The sequence below is a fragment of the Cupressus sempervirens genome, chromosome 2 (genome assembly GCF_028749045.1).
Source record: "Cupressus sempervirens isolate cs-2001-9-10 chromosome 2, ASM2874904v1, whole genome shotgun sequence".
Classification (NCBI taxonomy): Eukaryota; Viridiplantae; Streptophyta; class Pinopsida; order Cupressales; family Cupressaceae; genus Cupressus; species Cupressus sempervirens.
Genome location: NC_143119.1, coordinates 140,813,561 through 140,833,157, shown reverse-complemented (window position 1 = coordinate 140,833,157; position 19,597 = coordinate 140,813,561).

The window sequence follows — 19,597 nt, the reverse complement described above, 5'->3', positions numbered from 1 at the left end:
AAAATAGATTGAGGATACCCTTATGGAAAAATTGGACAAGTGGAAACACTCATCTTATGAGGTTTCACAACAAATTTCTAATGAAATCTTGAATGCAGTCAAACCTAGATGGGATAATGCAATGAAAACTATTAAGGACATCTATGAACAAAATTTGAGATAGCTTATGCCAAGTCCCAGTGAAAAGGAAGTAAAGGAATCCTTTAAGCAAAGTGAGAAGAAACTCACTCTCAAATTCAACACATGTCCAATACTTCTTAAAGACATTGAATTTGTGGTGTAGTCTACTTCTACCACATGGAAGAACATCTATGGGTTGCACAAACCCAGTGAATTTTTGGTGTATGTTGATGACAAGGAGGTGAAGATGAGGATGTAGAAGAAGAAGTAGAAATAAAGGATGATTAGATAGAAAAATGTTTATTTTTACTTTACTAATTATTATTATATACTTATTGAAAACCTTCTATTTTTTATCGAGACTTCATAAATAAAAATTTATAGCTCTGTGTCCCATCTTAATACTTACCTAATTAGTTTTCTATTGAAGTTCTTGTGATGTCCGATAAGAGCTCCTTAGTGGTAGTAGTTTCTTCACCTTTTCTTACCCATATTCTCTGCATCTCCTCCTTACTTGTTCTTTGTCTATAGTTCCTTTACCCTTTCTAGTTTGGTTATTTTCATCACAACATCAATACCAGCAATTGTAGATGGACTATCCATATTGCAGGCATAAACAACACATCATTTTCAATGATCTCCAAGGGCATGATATTCTTGATCTAAATTCAGATTTTCTATCTCCTTTTCCACCACACTAATAGAAATTTACCTATTTAAGTCCAAAGTCTTCTAGAAATATTTAATCTTATTAATTTTTGGTGTTCTAAGTTTGCATTTCTCTACCTCATGTCCATATTAATTGTACCTATAACTATAGCCAATGAATTTTTGATTGTTGTTCTAATGTCCACTCCTATTTTACATTCACAAGCTTTATTTCCATACCTATTATACTTGAACCAATAATTGTTGAAAATTATTTTCCTTACACTTTCTTTCTTAGAATTGTAGGTATCCTTTTAATGATCCTATTCTCCATAGATTTCCATACCCTTTTCCTTTTCATTAGCTGTAGATTTTTTAAGGTTTGATGATTCACCTCTTTCCTTTGTGAAGTGTTCAATAGTGGTCTTATAAGTAGAATTTTTTTCCTTTTTCTTTATCAATAGCCTATCCAATTTCATCATGCTTTCTTCAAACATTGTCAATATAGTATTTATTTCCTTTTCAACTTTCAACTCATTAGCTAGATCATTAATTTTCTTCTTCAATTTTTCATTTTCATTTTTAAGATTTTGATTTATTTCACTGATGTTCTTGATTAGGTCATTTTGGGCTTGTAGTTAATTTCATTTTCTTTCTATGACCAAATATTTTCTAGTCATTATCTCCAAGGCATCTTAATATGTCATTTCAACATCATTTTTCTCACTTTCAAGCTTTACTACCTTATCAAATATTTTAGTTAACCTAGTGGCCTCAAATTCTTGATCCTTTCTTTAGGTTCTTTGTTTTTTTTGTTAATTCATCATTCGTTTCCATTAACTCTCTTATTGTAGTACCTACATCCTTTGAATTAAAACTTCCTTTAGAAAGTTTTTCCAAGTCAGCCAACCTCATTTGTAGGATTTTAGTTAGTTCCTTTCTTTTTGCAAAAGAGGCTCTCAGTTTGTCTTTTAGTTCAATGATTTGTTCATTTTCATCTTGTAGGGATTATTCCAACTCTAATGTTTGTAGCTAGCCATTGTCCCAAACTTACTCAAGTTGTTAAACTTTTCTTCAAGACCTAGAAGCTATGATACCAATTATTGGAAGCTACAAGTATTAAGAAGAATTGAGGGGTAGGGATGGTGGTGAATAATTACTTTGATTTTTTACCCTCATAAAAACTTACCTCCTTGTAGCTAATATTCACCTGTAGCATTTAACCAATAACATTATGATATTTCCTCAATTATATTGATAGTTAATGAGTTCCAAAAGTGAAGCACAATAAAATTTCACACCATAAATATTAAACATATAACACACTAATTTTGGTATCACAAAAAACCCTTGGTGAAAGGGAGAAATCATGATGGGTATGGTACCCACAACATATCATTGTAGTAACAAGGTGCCCGCTTAAGAGCTTTACAATAATATCATCTTTTGAATGACTACACTCTATTAAAAGTGTGTAATACCTTGCTAATAGTATCAAGAGTCCTATTAAAGACTACTCTATTAAGAGATTTAATCCCACTATTAGAGTGTTCACCTAATTAAAGGTTTTAGATAAAAAGTTCAAAACAAAACTTCAAAAGTCCTATCAAATATTACCTTGTTAAAGGATTTCAAAATCTTGTTGATCAACTGATTAGGTATAAACAATTTGAAATTAAGGTCTACTTTCCTTTCCTTTTCTTGATATATTTCATCAACTCATCATTCCTCTTTCCATAGCTCACTATTCCTCATCTAATAACTCTTCTTTGATAACTTGTTGCAATAATACTACATCCCTTATCTTCTCTCATTCTCTTGTCTTTTTCTCTTTTTACTATTTTCACTTGATAACCTAATTAGGGTTTTTCCTCTTTCCATTCTAGAATCTTCCACACACTTCTCTTAATCCTTTCTCACCTTTAGCTTCACCGACATGATATGTGTTAATATGTTTTGTCAATCAATAATATATATTACTCTAATAAATATCTCCTTATAAATAATAATATAAAGTTTGACTTACAATGAAAACATTAGTAAAATTATGCCAATAAGAGTATATATAATTTTTTCCTTAGTAATAGTGTTTACATCAAGGTTCTTAAGTTTTGTCTCTTTCTATGGAGCTGGTGTTGATCCTCAAGGACATCATGATATTTTTAGTGAATGTAAAATACTTAGTCATTTATTAGCAAGGGTGGGCTAGTGATCATAGTGACTGAGTTGCCCTATACAGGCTGAGCAATATAATGAAGGACTTGTATATATTCAAGTTTATGTTGAGTAATAGTTATTATTGAGTATATCAAAGATTGTCAAGTACTCCAGTATTAGTTGCATTGCCAAAGAGTAGTATAAAAGTAGAGTTCATTGTTATTGAGTTTGGTAGATACCAAGTAAAAAAGAACATGATGAGTAGATTAGAAACTGAGTGACAACATTTAGACTAGACATGGCCAAGTGTCAGTAAGTTCAAGTGTCAAGTAAGACAATTTTGATATGATTATTTGTAATGGCACAAACATTAAGCTAATTTTTTCGATCATGCTAGAGAGGTTTATAAATGATTGAGGAGTTAGTTATGGAGGCAATTATGCATTCCAATAAGGATCATTTATCCCTATGCAAGAAAATTAGCAAATCAAAAAATTGTAAGGACTAAGTGGCATAAGGAATGAATCTAGATTGTAGATCATGATCTAGAAGCTTCACCTAATGGATTTTTCAGAAGGGTTTATGACCTAGTTCACATGTGTGGGGCATGTATGATTAAGTTTTTGGTTATATGAAAAATATGAAGGTGAATCAAGAAGAGTGACCAAGCATTGCAAATAAGCAGTGACGAGAAAAGTTAGTGACAAATAAGATCAAAGAAGTGATCAGTAACTATATAGAGGAGATAAAGTATCAACATTGTAGTGAAAACCAAAGGATTAGGTACTGATACAATCTAACAAGTGTTTCAGGGTGTAAATCTCTTAATAGAGTTATTTTAATAGACCTTTGTAAATTTCCTAACAAATTACTCACTTAGTTGTAAGGGAAAATCCTTTAATCAAGGTAGATTGAATAAGTCTTGTAAATATCTTAACAAGGAAGACCCCTCATAGGGTAGATCACTAGAAGTGATAAAAATTATAGCCCTAATAGAAACACTTTGTTACAAAAATAGTGAAGACTTTGTGGGTGTCATCCCCATAATAATTTTACCTTCACCTTGGAGGGTATCTGTGTAACTAAATCTTTGTGTCATGTGTTATGAATTGTTTAAGTATTGTGAGTGTTAATCACATAGGTAGATATTAGATTTGATAATATATTAAAATAAATATTTGATTTAGTTTATGGTGATGTTGAGATAAGGGTTAATGGTGAAGTTATTAGTTATGGTTAGTGTTTGAAATGTTAAAGTTTAAATAGATTTTGATTCACCCCTTCTCTCAGTATCTTACTTTCCCATTAGGTTTCCAATAACAAGATCTCATAATCCTTAGGTATGTAAGTATCTATGATTTTAGCTACCATACCTTTCCAAGTTTCTATAGGATTTTTTCCTTCCTTTTCCATTTCTAATTGAACAAATTTCTACCAAGTAAGAGAATGTCCTCTCAGCCTAGACTAAGCGACCTTCACTTTATGTGCCTCACTCACACCTTCACATTCAAGGTGATTTTAGAGATCCTCAATCTATTCCATGATCATACTAGGATACATTCTACCATTGAAAAAAGGTACTCCTAGTGCTTTCCATTCCAAGGCCTTTAGTGCTCTAAGGAAGGGTCCTTCATGTAATACAAGATATGGGTTAGACATTTCATCTTCCATTGCAGCCTCTTTCTACTTTAATTTTCCCTCTTTTTTTAGTGACCTTCACTATCACCCTTTATATCTTGTTATCCACTTCACCAAGATTAATTTCTAATTTATTAAGCTTTTCCTTCAAGAGTCTATCCTCCTCTTCTTGGTCTTGTACCATTTTGGCTGATTCTATATTGGTCACCATGCTTATATCATCCGCTAATTCCACAACTAACATATACTTAACCTAGCCCAAATATTTTTGGCTTTGATACCAATTCAATAGGGACACTCTAGGTCTTTTCTACTTATATGCCTATTTTGGTCTTTACTTTAGCTTTGGCCTCTTCTAAGCCCTCTCAAGACTTGATTTCCCCAATGAGTGTAATGAGATGAATGAAAAGGAACAACCCTAAAGCACCTTATCAATATGAGGAATTCATCATTATTTCTTATAAAACCATCCATGTTAACTCAAGCCCTAAACTTTCATCTCTACAAAAGTGATTTGTGAGAGTATGGAGACTACAAAATCCACTTAGGAACCTTTGATACAATCATGAAATGCCAATTTTGATCAATCATTATGTAATTAGAGCTAATATCCTTTTAGATCTCCAATTATCCCTCTTTTTTGGGTATTTGGTCTTTGGTTCAAAACTTTTCCAAATGACCTACCTAACTACTTCTTATCCCTATTTGGAGCTCTACAAGATTTTGCTAGTTTGGGTCACTATCCCTTTGTACAATCCCAAACCCTAGTTATAGTATTTCTAGGCTTAATTAGCCTTGAACTCAATTAGTCAATGCCAATGCCATAAAAATTTAATAAACTATACTTGATCTTATTTCCAGAGCTTTCCTAGACTCCATTCCACACCATTGTGTCATTGGATTTTAATTTTTAATCCACCCCTGCTAAAATGAACAAAATGATACTTAATTCACCTAGTTGGGATATCACACTACTTGCCTAGGGAGTCCATTTAAAAACCAAAGAAATAAATTTTTTCATTGGAACAAAAAAAAGACTATACATAATCTCCTCTTCAAGATAGAGACATTATTTGGTCAAAAGCCTGACCTTGTCCAGTGAATAACACTATTGGATTTTAATTTTATTTGATTAAGAAAAAATATACAATATTCAAAAGAAAAAAATGCAAGAAAATGAACTAATATAACCATGTAAATAAAAATCACACCATTTTTAATCAAAGTTGCAAAAGTTGCTTGTGTTGTAGATAAACTATGCAAATTAGAACAAAAATTGGTCAACTGCTCACTATTCAAAATGTTCAAAAATGGAAACCAACCCAATTAAAATGATTTAGGAGGTCTTAAATATGTATACTCAACATGTTCCAACTATTTTCAAGTACCCATAACTAACTAGGCACAAAATGCCACTTCTTGCTAAAATTTGTGCAACTTGTACAATTTTCACTTTATCAATGCATTTGTAACTTAAGTGAAAATAATGATTTCTTAAGACACCCTAGACATATCTAACTCCTAAACATGAGCTCCTAACCATTATGGAATCATCATGCATAACTTGCCCAATTTTCACATACTTGACAATGTTTCTCTTGAGTGGGCAACATTTTTTCAATCTAACACAACTTCCTACCAAACATTGGAAACTTGAACCTATTGGTAACAATAATTGGAATAATTTTTATGTTTTCATTGATGTCAAACATATTGGTAAGACAATTTTCTATCTAAGCTAAGTCTCATATCTATTTTGATTGATGATGAGGGTTTGAGAAGTTGTTCATAAAAAAAAATCTAGAGGAAAGGTTCAGGTATGAAGAGGAAACTAAAAATGGACATTTGATTAGTTGGAATTTGACAAGATATATTGATTGTTTCAATCATGTTACAAGTGGAGAAGACAATAATTCTCAAGTCTTGAAAGTGTGTAGAAAGATAGATTAAATGCATAGGCTTGGTTGAGAAACAAAGAAAAAATTAAAAGAATTTGAAGTACATGCTGAGTGATGCTAGCGTTGACCAAGTGCCAGAACAAGCTAAGAAGAATTAGTGTTGACCGAGAAACAGTATCAACTAAGTGAAAGTGTTGTTTGCTAAAATGTTGACACATTTCTATGAGTCATTATATCCAAGATTTCTCAAGAATGAGATCTCAAATGACAACTCATAGCTCTCTATTCATGGAGTGCAAGGGTTTGTAATGGAGGCCCTTGGTTTGACCTAGTTTGTGTCCATACAAGTACACCATAAAACAAGAGATTCAAAGGTCAAAATATGCATGCAAATGAATATGCAAGATAATCTAAATGATAACAATGCAAGAAAGGAAATCTAATCTATGAAAGGAAATAACAATGCAAAATTAATCTATGAAGCAAATATGACTCTAACCTAATATGAAAATGCAAGGATGAAGCATGATGATGAAAGCCAGTGATGCATGAGAGAAGAAGACAAGAAGAAAGAAGTTACAATGAAGCTCCAATGTCCAAACTCTAAGGCTCAAACTCCTCCAAAATTGCTCTCCAAACCTATAACATAACAATACTATAGCAAGTAACATCTATCCAAATGAGAAGGAGAGGGATCCTTATAAAGGAAAGTGTGGAGGTGGGAGGCTTTTCACAAGAACAATGTGGGATAAATCCCTAAAAAGGAAAGTAAGAGGAAAAACCCCACCATTTAGAGATATGTGCAAAAAAAAAAAGAATCTTTATAAAATTTTATTTGATTCATTTCCTTTTTTCATCAAAAAGAGAGCTTTAAGGGGGGATTTATTTATTTAATTAATAGAGAAATTTTATTTTAATAAAATAAGATAAGATTATTTAATTAAAAGAGAGATTTTCTTTTAATTAAATAAGATAAAACTATTTAATTAAAAGAGAGATTTTCTTTTAATTAAGTAAAATAGAGGAGAAACAACAAAGTGATAAATTTGATCAAATCAAACTAAAGATAAGGTTCTTAATGTAAAATGAAAATATAAGGATCATAGAACCAAGGTAGATCATCAAGCATGAAAAATTATGCCCCAAAGTTGAATTAGAAGAAAAGAAGTGGGGTGAAAGTGAATGGAAGATAGAAGTTTGGAAGAGGTGAAAAGAAATGGAAAGAAGAAAGAGAATGCCACAAAATCAATAATTGTTTAAGATAGAAAATTCTGACTGAGATCACAAAAGAAGATAAGGAAATGAAGATCAAGACATGACCATAGTTGATTAAATGTCCACAAGAAAGATGAAGGAAAACCCTCTCAAACTTATAATGCAACCTAAAAATGAAAATCTAATAATGCAAGCTACATGAAAATGCAAAGGTGTACTTGCAATAGAGCAATTGTAACATAGGATTTTGTATTCATCATTCATTAGAGAATGTTATGGAACTTATTTTGATCATTGGATCTTTATTAACAAACATCAAAAAATCAGTCAATCATCACTAGTCACGAGCGCAACTATGAAGATATGAATGTGATTTATATCAGATTGGAATGTGGAAAGATTCTAACAGAAAGATCAAAGACATAAAGGTCAAGATGACTTTGATGTTAGCTTACCCAATTTAATGAAACAAAACTATGATCACATCAAGGCATAGATGCTAGGATGACCATAAGAATGGTTGTGCAAAAACAATCGAGGATGATGCCTTAAATCTCCTAAGTGTTTTACGGGGACAACAAGAGACACCCTAGAGTTTCAAGACTACACCCACAAGCATAAAGAAAATAAAAATGTTCCCCATGTCCCTAGTCTTCTAGCTATGCATACCAGAGAGACTTATTAGACAAGAACAATCAACAAAAATCTAATAGTTAGCACACAAAGAAAAGATCATGACATAGCTCAAGCATTATGTGTTTTTCTTTACAAATCTAAGTGTGTTAACTGATACTGAGTTCTGAGGATAAGGATCAAAATATTGCAAGTAGGTAAGATCACATGATAAAATTGGGTAATACAAAACCAATAAGTGTTGAAAAATACTCAATGTCAGGGGTTGCATTGAAAAATACAGTTGGGGTGGTGTTGAAAACACCATTTGTGAGGTGTCCTAAAGACTGATGCATCCAAGAGGCTAAAAATAACACACTTATGCTCCCTAGACAAAGGAAAAGTCTATTTGCAAACCAAGCAAACAAGGACAAGGAATGATGGAGAAAGGCTAAGCGTCGAGGACATGCACTAAGAAATAAGGGTGCGAAGGCCTCAAGTAACACCTATTTCTAGGTTTTCACCATTTGGATCTTATTGCAATTATTTCTTTCATCATTTTTTTGTATTTGTTGTATTTTTTATTTATTTTTGGAATATATAATTTTTTGGAGATACATCAAAGTGCCCATTGCTAGGAATTTACTAAGATGATCATTTTTTTAGGACATTTTTCGATTTTTAGAACTTTTGACAATATATCATTTTTTTGGATTTTTGAAATATAATATTTTTTTGGATTTTTTGAGGATCAATAAATATATATAGAGGATTCCCCTAGATAGAACAAGCATCAAACTCCCAAGAAAGATCACAACGTGTAATCCCAATGTCTAGCAAGGTAGAGAACAAGAGGGATTGGCAAGCTAGTGGAAGAGATGGAAGACAAGAGAATGAAAGAGAATGAAGAGAAGAAATCCTCAAGGGAAAACTCCTCAAGATTACCCAAGCTAGGGAAAATTTGTCATGTAAAGAATATTTGGACAAGAAATGAAAGGCCAACATAGGATAAGTCATGAAAATGTAATGCAAAACTAGGAAAGGATGTAGTCCAAAGAAGTATAAATGTCAAGAGACTTCATAGCATCATGTTTTACTCTTTTTGATTAGATCAAAGACCAAATGGGAAAAGGATAGTAAAAGGCTAGAATTAATGAAAGAAAATAGATATCAAGGAAAAACATGAAAGGAATGAAAGAAAGATCATTGTAAGATAGCTCACAAGATAGCCAAATGTTTGGGTATAGGTTACCACTGTCAAGACCAAAGTGAGATGACAAAATGGATGAAAGATGTAGAACTATGCATGATGCTTGATTGCCAGGTTGTCATCATAGTACTTATCCTAGGTGCCACAGGGGAGTGGTTTTCACCATAGGATGAATTTATTTCTCCTCAATTTTTCTACCAAGATGTTTGCTTCTAGGTTTTCACCAAGGCACACTTTCAATTTGTAAATTTTTTTCTCCTTGTTTTTCTTTAATTTTTTAAATTTTTTTTTTTTTGGAAGAAGGTAAGATTTTTAGAGAATGCTCCTTGAAAAGATGAACCATGATATGCCAAGGATTCAAAATGATATGCTCAAAGTGCTGACAGGGAAAGGAAGATGGAAGAGAAAAATGGAGGATAAGGATTTATGCAAAGTGAGTGAGGTTGGAAGATAGGAGGAATAGAAAAATTAGGAAAAAAGGAAAGAAGGTAGAAGAATAGTGAATTGAAGGATTGTGAAAGGGTAGATGGAAAGGAAGGCAAGATCAATGTCAACACACACCTTGAAAGGTGGCAAGAGGATGGAGGAAACGTAAATGAAGGAATACATGAAGGAATATGGTGAATGGATAGAAGAGTTTGCAGTTTAAGTGCATAGAATGAAAGATTTTTTTTGGAAGAAGATGAAGTTGAAGTCTTTGGAAGCTTGAGAGAAGAAGATAAGAAGAGAGAAGTTGGATTGAAGCTCCAATGTCCAAACTCTAAGGCTCAAACTCCTCCAAAATCACTCTCCAAACCTGCAACCTAACAATACTATAGCAACTAATATCTATCCAAATTAGAAGGAGATGGCTCCTTATAAAGGAAAGTGTGGAGGTGGGAGGCTTCTCACAAGAGCAATGTGGGATAAATCCCTAAAAAGGCAAGAAAGAGGAAAAAGCCCACCACTTAGAGATATGTGCAAAAAAAAATAATCTTTAAAAAATTTGATTTGATTTATTTCCTTTTTTCATCAAAAAGAGAGCTTTAAGTTGGGATTTATTTATTTAATCAAAAGAGGGAATTTCTTTTAATGAAATAAGATAAGATAATTTAATTAAAAGAGATATTTTAATTAAATAAGATGAAATTATTTAATTAAAAGAGATATTTTCTTTTAATTAAATAAGATAAGATTATTTAATAAAAAGAGGTTTTAATTAAATAAGATAAAAATATTTAGTTAAAAGAGACATTTTCTTTTAATTAAATAAGATTATTTTATTTATTTAAAATGATATTTTCTTTTAATTAAATAAGATAAGATTATTTAATAAAAAAAGAGATTTGTTTTTGATCGGTAAACGGCCAAGGCCTTTATGAACAATAAAAAAAGAGATTTTAATTAAATAAGATAAAATTATTTAATTAAAAAGGAGATTTTTTTAAAATTAAATAAGATTATTTTATTTATTAAAAATGGATATTTTCTTTTAATTAAATAAGATTATTGATGAAATGATCAAACCTTAGGAAATATTGAAATAATTAAATTAATTGTAATTTGGTTAAAGAAAGTGATTTAAATTGATTCAACAAAATATTGCAATGCATTGATTTAGGAAATTGATAAATTGAAGAATTGGGGCCCATAGTTTAGGTGACCATTTTAAGGTGCATACAAGTGTATGTGCTAAGAAATATATTTAGTAGTGACCGAGTAACCGAGTGATCATCAAGTGTCAGAACATGGTGTTGGTCGAGGAACACCATTTTAATACTTTATTAGAAATCGTGATTTCCAACCGACTGAGTTGATTTCTTGGAATATGGAAAGAATGTTGAAGATAAAGATTGATGAGTTGGAGCATTTAATACAAGGAGAGGATTAGGTAAATGACCTAAGGAATGGACTCCAAGAGAAGGTTCTAGAAAAGAAGTAAATAACTAAATGACTATCAGATTCATTGCATGTGATGAATCTAATCATAAACCTTAAGATCTATGATGATGCTTAAGTAGAAAAAGATCAAAATTACCTATTTAAGGAGGTACAAGGGGAAAAATTTAAAGATGTTCTAGAAAGAGTGTAATGTTGGAGTAGTTGTTGATGTTATTGACTGGTGAATCTAGGAAGAAGGCTAAGATGAGTTGAGAAGAGGTGAACAATGATTTCTTGAAGGGTTTCCAAATGAATCAAAGACTGAGATGACAATGGAGGCCAAATAGCTAATTAGTTTATGAGCTAAACATAGATTTGTACATGCAAAGTGGGTTGTGCTTAAAAGATCAAAACCTACAATTACTTTCTAACCATTGTAAATAATATTTGAAATTCTTTAATCAAGGTTGACCTAAAAATCATATGTAAATCCTCTAATAGAGTGAAATTCTAAGGGAATGTTCTAAAGTTCTCTAACAAGGTCACTCCTAAAAAAGTGATTAAATTCTTTAACAAGGTCATATTTAACAATGTATTTTGTAACCTTTAATAGGGTTGGCTCCTAAAAAAGCTCACTTTAGAAGAGTGAAAATTAGTGACATGTTGCTAGTGATTTTTCCAAATTGGGTTTCCATGTTAAATCCTAGTGTTAAACTTGTGTGGGTATTATTTATGGTTTTTTACTGATTAACGTTTCCATTCTACAAGTTTTTTATATTTAGGATAGTGGATAGCTAGTTGATGTTAGTAAAAGTTGACTATAGAGACTGAGCTATGGAATGATAAGATCTAAAGTTGTTTAAGTATTTGTTTGCTCAATTGGTACATCTAGACCTTAGATAATTGATTCACCCCCCATCTCAATTATTCTAAACATTCTAATAGAACCAAACCATCTATTAGACTCTCTCATCATCCTTATTCACCCCATTACCTATCTAAGGTCTTACAAACCAAAAAAATTAGGGACTAATGTATAAACCTACACCACTTAAGCCCTAAAACACATTTACACAATCACACAAACTAATTCATAGAACTTTGTGTGAGTGGTCAAACACATTTTGACCAACCACTTGCTTTCTCTAGAATCTTTTCCATACTTTGTCCTTGAAAAATGTAATGTTAGATTATCAAGTCTAGATGTTTATCCACATCATTAGATCACTAGTGACTCATTTGAGTCACCCCAACCTTTTTATTGGTTGCCAATCACCAACTAAGTGATTGTTACTCAAGAACTCATTCTTCTTTAACTTGTTCATTAAACTTCTTACTTCTTCACTAGTCATCTTCCCATCTTAGAACTGCTTACCTATAATAATATTTTTTTTTCTATTGCAAATGCATTATCCTTACCAACTAATTTATATCTTCATGTGATTACTCTACTCTATTCAACATAGATTTAATAAACCAATCAAATCACCTATCATTTTCAACTAACTACTCTAGTAGTTGCATTGTGAACTCACCGATCATCTTACTATTCACTTTAGTAGTAGGAGTACCATATACACTTCTAGAAACCTCTCTAATGATCTCATCATGAGCATACCCAATGATCCTTACTATAACACTCTAATTACCATAATTATGCTTGTAAATACACTAGGAACACTAGGTCAATAGTTGACATCAATAGCAACATAATAAATTATTATCATGTAATCAAATATGTACCATGACATCACCAATATCACCAATCATCAAACCATTAATTATATTGATTAGAAAATAGAATCTATCATTGAACTTCTATCTGTTAACATGATTTATATGTATCTCTTAAGGCTTCTTAGTCTGATCTAATCTAGATTCTACTATCCTAGAGAATTTTCCTTGTTCATAACCCAATCCATGCTTATGTTTAATCAATATTTTCCTATTCAACTACTTATTGATATTTTTGGTTCTTAATTTGAATCTACCCTTTAATTTCTTTCCTTTGGTTAGGTCATTCCTTAAAAATTCATTCACTTTCTCAAGGATTTTCTCATTATGTTTTGTTTCATCTTGATCAAGTTGCATCTATCTAATCTAAGTGTTTAATTTGTGACATTCATATGTTTTCATCTTGAGGGCCTTTGCAAGTTCTTCTTTATTTTCTTTCCTTTCAATAAATTCCTTATTCAACCTAAGAAGTCTAACCTTTATCTCATTCTATAGTCTTCTTTTACTTTTATTACTTTCTCAGGTTACTCTGATGAATATTTTTCAAACATTATAATAATGCTTCTATCATATTTCATCTAATTGATAGGTTCCTTCTTCTTAGATCTTGACTTTATTAATTGATCTTTGAGTGTCTTGATTGAACCATCAACTTCCTTAAGATTTTCCTTAATTTGAATAGTCTCCTCTTTTTATTTTTCAACATCTTCATCCATAATCAAGAGTTATTTCAATGTTTCTAGATCTCATTAGGATTCTCCTCAAGCTATTAGACTTCTTCAAAGGCATAAGGCTTTGATACCAATTGTTAAGATTGAAGAATATTTAGAGTAGGGGTGAATTGTGTTAGCATCAATGCTGATGATACTACATTGGGGGAGTATCCTAAGCATTGGAGAGTATTAATATGTTGAATTCATGACTATGTTTCTCATTGATGTCAACATAGTAGTAAGTCTATGAAGACTGGCAGAGTAGAAGAGATAGATCTTAGTTGTACGAACAATTTTTTAATTTTCTAATGATGCACGTTCATGGACATGTTTAGTATAGTTTCTCAATGTGAAGGTTCAATGTGTAGCATGTAAGTTGAAGATGTATAGAAGTTGTACCAAATTTATAGAGAGCAATACAGAGATAGAGTACCTAAGAAGTGATTTCTAATGTTTGCATTATATCCTTTGATAGTGATATAATTTGTTGATGTACGGTTAGCTTGTGACTAATGACATTCTTATAACAATGTTAGTAGATGTGCAAGCTCTAGTGTCACACATGTGAGAAGTTGTCTAGATTGCGAGTCAACAGTGCTATTCTAATTGTAAATTAATTAATTATCTTATTATAATTAATTGGGAAAGCCTCAAGGATGACTCAAAGAATTATTTTGAAGATATGGTATAAAGGAAAGATTTTTTCCTTGTTTGTACAAGAGTATGCATGTTGTGATCATTGTGTTAAGTGTGAAGTGCGAAAAGTAGTAGAATGCTTACTAAATGTGAGTAAGTGATCCAAAGGATTATTGGGCGAGATTTGTGATTTGGTTACAAGATCAAAAGGAAAAAAAGTATGATTGATAGGATAGTAAGAGGAAGGAATAATACTATTCATTTCTATTATCGTGCAAGGAATAATATAGAGATCATTTGGACAATGGTTTCATTAATCTTTCCCTTGAAGTTGTTTGGGAAGTGGGTCTAGCTATCTTCCACAACTCCTAACAGGGTTGGAATCTCATAACAGGGATTCAAAGTTCCTAATAGGAATTGATATGTACTAAATGTTGTTATAGACTCCTAGTAGGGTCCATCCTCTAACAAGGAATATTTATATTAGTACATCATCTTGTGGGTACCATCCCCACTAGGGTTTTCCCTCTGATCAATGGTTTCCCTAGTTAACATATATGGTGTTATTGTGCATGAGTATCTTATTTTGGTTTCTGATTATATTGCTCATATGGTTAAAGTTTAATAAGGTTGATAATTGTGATATTAGTTGGATAACTGATTCACCCCCCACTCTTAGTTATATTGGTGAAATATATATTCTAATAACTAGTATCAAAGCATTGGGTCCTTGAAGGAAAATCTTAACAAATTTGGTAGATCATGGCAAGAAGAGATAGTCCAAAATTAGATAGAGGAAAATTTGACACCTAGAATATGGAGCTTCTTAGTGAGTAATTAGAATTGTGTACATAATTGAGTATTGAATTTCTAGATCCAGAATCCTTTTGTTGCATACAAAAGCATGGAGGCACAAGTAAAGATATTTCTAGATTTCAAGAAGGAAAGATGATCAAGGAAGGTATTGATCAGCTTATAAAATGAGAGCCAAAAGTTATGGAATTTTTTTTTGGACATGTAAAGAGTTTGGTCATTTTTCATCAAGATTTCCTAAGATAGTAAGAAAAAGTAGAAAGAGTTCTCTTTTGATGAAGATGAAAAATTTAAAGAAAGTATAGAAATATTATCGAATGATTGTGATGATAAAGATAATGAGCGTGAATTGGTTAAGGAAGAGGAAGTAGAAGAACAGATAGATTTGGTAACTATTGTTGATGCAAAGGATAATCATGAATATGTGGAAGTTATCATTGAGACTAAAAATGATTTGTAAAATGAGAATCAAATTGAATAACATAGATTTGATCCTAGAGAAGAAAACAGAGTTGAGTTGACAGCTCCTAGTAGAAGTATATCAAGTAATCATCCTCCTAGATAGAACATTGAGAGCAAAAATAGTAATAAGGTAAATGAAGAAGTATGTGAATTATGTTTTTTTCTCAAGTTGACCATAAGAGTGTAGATGAAGCATGTAAATATGATCAATGGACTCAAGCAATGAAGGAAGAAGTATATCAAATGGATGCTAAATCAACCTTCCTAAATGGAGAACTTGAAGAAGAGGTATATATTGAGCATCTTGAAGGTTTTCCTTTGACATAAGACAAAGATATGATATGTAGACTAAAGAAAGCTCTATATGGTTTGAAGCAAGCACCTAGAACATGGTATGCAAGGTTGGACAACTATTTGGAAAAACTTGGATTTGCTGAAGTTATGATAGATAATAACTTGTATTCGAAAGAAATTGAGAATTTTCTATTAATAGTAATATTTTTTGATGATATCATATTTAGAGGTAATGATGAAGCAAGTAATAAGTTGCTAAAGAGATGAAGAATGAGTTTGAAATGAGTAAGATAGGAGAAATGAAGTTTTCCCTAGGATTGTAGATTGTGCATAATAGTGATGGCATTTTCATTTCACAAGCCAAGTACTTGAAAGATTTGTTGAAGAAATTTGGATTGGAAAGTTGTAAACCTATTTTGACACCTATGATAACTAGTCACAAGTTATCTAGCAAAGATGAGATGCCTACAATTGAGAAGAAGAAATACAAATCCATGATTGGAGGTTTGTAATATCTAACTCACACTAGACTAGATATAGAAAATGTAGTTGGGATTGTAGCTATATTTCAAGCTGATCCTAAGGAGTATCATTATGCAATAGTAAAGAGGATATTTAGATATTTGAAAGGAGCATTTGACTATAGAATTTGGTATGATAGATTGAGTGATTTTACTCTATGTGCATAGACTGATGGGGATTGGGTAGGCAATATGGATGATAGAAAGAGCACTAGTGGTGGACCATTTTTTCTTGGAGGAAGATTGGTTTCTTGGTTGAGAAAGAAACAAGATTGTATTTCAAAAAATATGGCTGAGGCAGAGTATGTTGTAGTAGTAAACAATTGTAATGAAGTGATGTGGATGAAAGAGATGATGAAGGATATTAGGATTGAGTTTGCAGCACCTGTTATCATATACTGTGATAACACAAGTACAATAATTATATCTAAGAATCTTGTATTGCATTCTAATACTAAGCATATATAAATTAAGTATCATGCCTTGAGAGAGAAGGCAACAGAAAAAGAGATTAGATTGGAATATGTGAGTACTAAAGATCAGATTGCAGATATCTTTATGTAGCCCTTAACTAAAGATACACTTGGGTACTTGAGAGGTATGCTTGGGGTTATGCCCCTTCCTACTTCTGAGTAGATAATGCATAGATTACATCAGTCTAGTAGTACAGAGCACTATTGTTAGACTGAACTAAATGTTGATGCTTCTTATATGGGGGAGTATTTGTGATGAGCTAAGTCATTTAGGAATCTTGTTATTTGGTATTGAACAATGTCTTTGGACACTTAAGTTGGTTGAAAACTTGGAGCAGTTAATTGACATAATGAGGCCTTTGCCATTGATGTCAATGGGGGAGAATATGCATGAAAAAAAATCTCCTAAGTATGTATGAGGAGAAATGTGCATGAGAAGTATCTACATTATTAGAGACACTTGGAAAGATTCATTTGAAGAAGGAGGAATATGTCTATGGGGGAGATATGTAGCATGAGGAATTATGATGTATTGCGAGTTGTTTAGTGTGAACAAATATTGCTAATATTAAAGAAGAAGAAGAAAATAGTAGTGTTGTAGAGGATTTCAAATTTGATTTATGAAGAGGCTTTTTCATGAAAATATATAAGTTAGATTGGGGTTATTTCATAAATAAAGTGTTCTTGGTTTCCTCAAAGGTGCTCCTTACCCAAGTGACCCCAAGTGCCAATATGCCCCTGACCTATCAATCTAACTTCTCCCAATTCCCTTACTATTATAGGGATTAAATATGGCTTAAAATATTACTCTAGAAATTTTCAAGTGGTTCTTGAAGTCCTATTCCAAGATCTTACCCTCAATCCACACTATAGGCTCTGTATCCTTGTAGCCTTAACCAATGAGTTTTTCCCAATTAACTCTTCATTTTCCCCAAACAATTCTAGAGTAAATTACACATTTAGATACTTATTATCCTTATACACAACATATTGAAAGATTTGGTATTGGTACTTTGGACCAACTATCCCACAAATTGACTATTCACTACCTACAAGAGGGCTAATTTGGGTGCATTTACAAAGGAAGTTCCATTTCTATCTACTTCCTTGACATGCCACTTTACAAAAAGTCTATAAATGGTCTAAAACTAAGGATTATCAAATTGGTTTGGCATTAGCACATTGCCCCATGGGATTTCTATCATACCCTCGCCAAATTGCTCCAAAACTAGGGCCTTCTAGTTTTCACCCTTCCACTCACTTCTAGAACCTCTTCTTTATGATTCACCATTTATTAGACATATAATTTTTCTACCTCAAACAAAAACATGCCCTCGTCAAGTCAGATCTCTTGTTGCTACATTCTAGCAAGAAATTTCATGAGGTTGAGGTTTTCTTCACTATTCTCAATGATCACCATATCAAATCAACTCTTCTATAACATATAATGTTAATAAAATGTTGTAAATGTTAAATATGCACCATTCTATGAGAAACAACAATCACATTCATGGAATGATGCTTTCACATTGAAGAATTTATCAAAAATAAGAAAAAAAGAGATTTAGTGAGTACAGTTAATCCAAATTGATTGAAATGGAAAAAATAATACTCCAAAGCATCAAAACATGTCTTATACAACCCTAATATATCTTCCAAGCATCAAAAAAATGAATGGAATGAAATAGAGATCAAAACATGCAATGAAAAGTTATAAAATTCTGAATTTTATTTCCATTTTGAGTAGAAACCTATACATTTCATCTCAAGTCCATACCGATCTCTCTGTCATGCATTAAATAAAATTTCTATCAACTTCCTCAACCAATATAAGTTGGTTGGAAGGCTTAGCTAAGTCTAAAAACATTAAAACACCATTTTTCCTCCTAAGTTCTCATAACCATTGGGATTCAAATATTTGAATTTCCAACTTACATTTGATTGCATATTAATATTAGAAACCTATTAACTTCTATCCCAATTAATTTATTATTTCTTCTAGGACCTAATTGAATCCCCTAAATAACTTAGATCCCATTTGGTACTAATGACCACCCTTACATTGTTTTGGTCCTAAATCCTTTCCCAAGACTTCTAGGACTTATAATATTTAAATTAAATTGTTTATTAGATATTTCCATTATTGGCCTCAATGAATCCCAATTTACTTGTAGGAATTTGCTAGATCCACTAACTCCATTTGGTTCCAAGGTGGACTTAGGTGTTTGCAGAGGTGCTCTTGCACTAATTTGAAAAGATGAGAACAACAACAACAACAAAAAAGTAGTATTTGGTATTCTTGGAAATTAGATGTTTTTCATCTATGTTACCATCAATGCCAAAGGGGGAGATTGTTAGCATGAATGCTGATGATACTAAATTGAGGGAGTATCGTAAGTATTGGAGAGTATTGACATGTTATATTCATGACTTTGTTTTTCATTGATGTCAAAATAGTAGTAAGTCTGTGAAGATTGGAAGAGTAGCAAACAAAGATCTTAGTTGTATGGACAATGTTTTGATCTTCTAGTGATGCACATTCATGGACATATTTAGTATAGTGTCCTAATGTGAAGGTTCAATGTGTAGTACT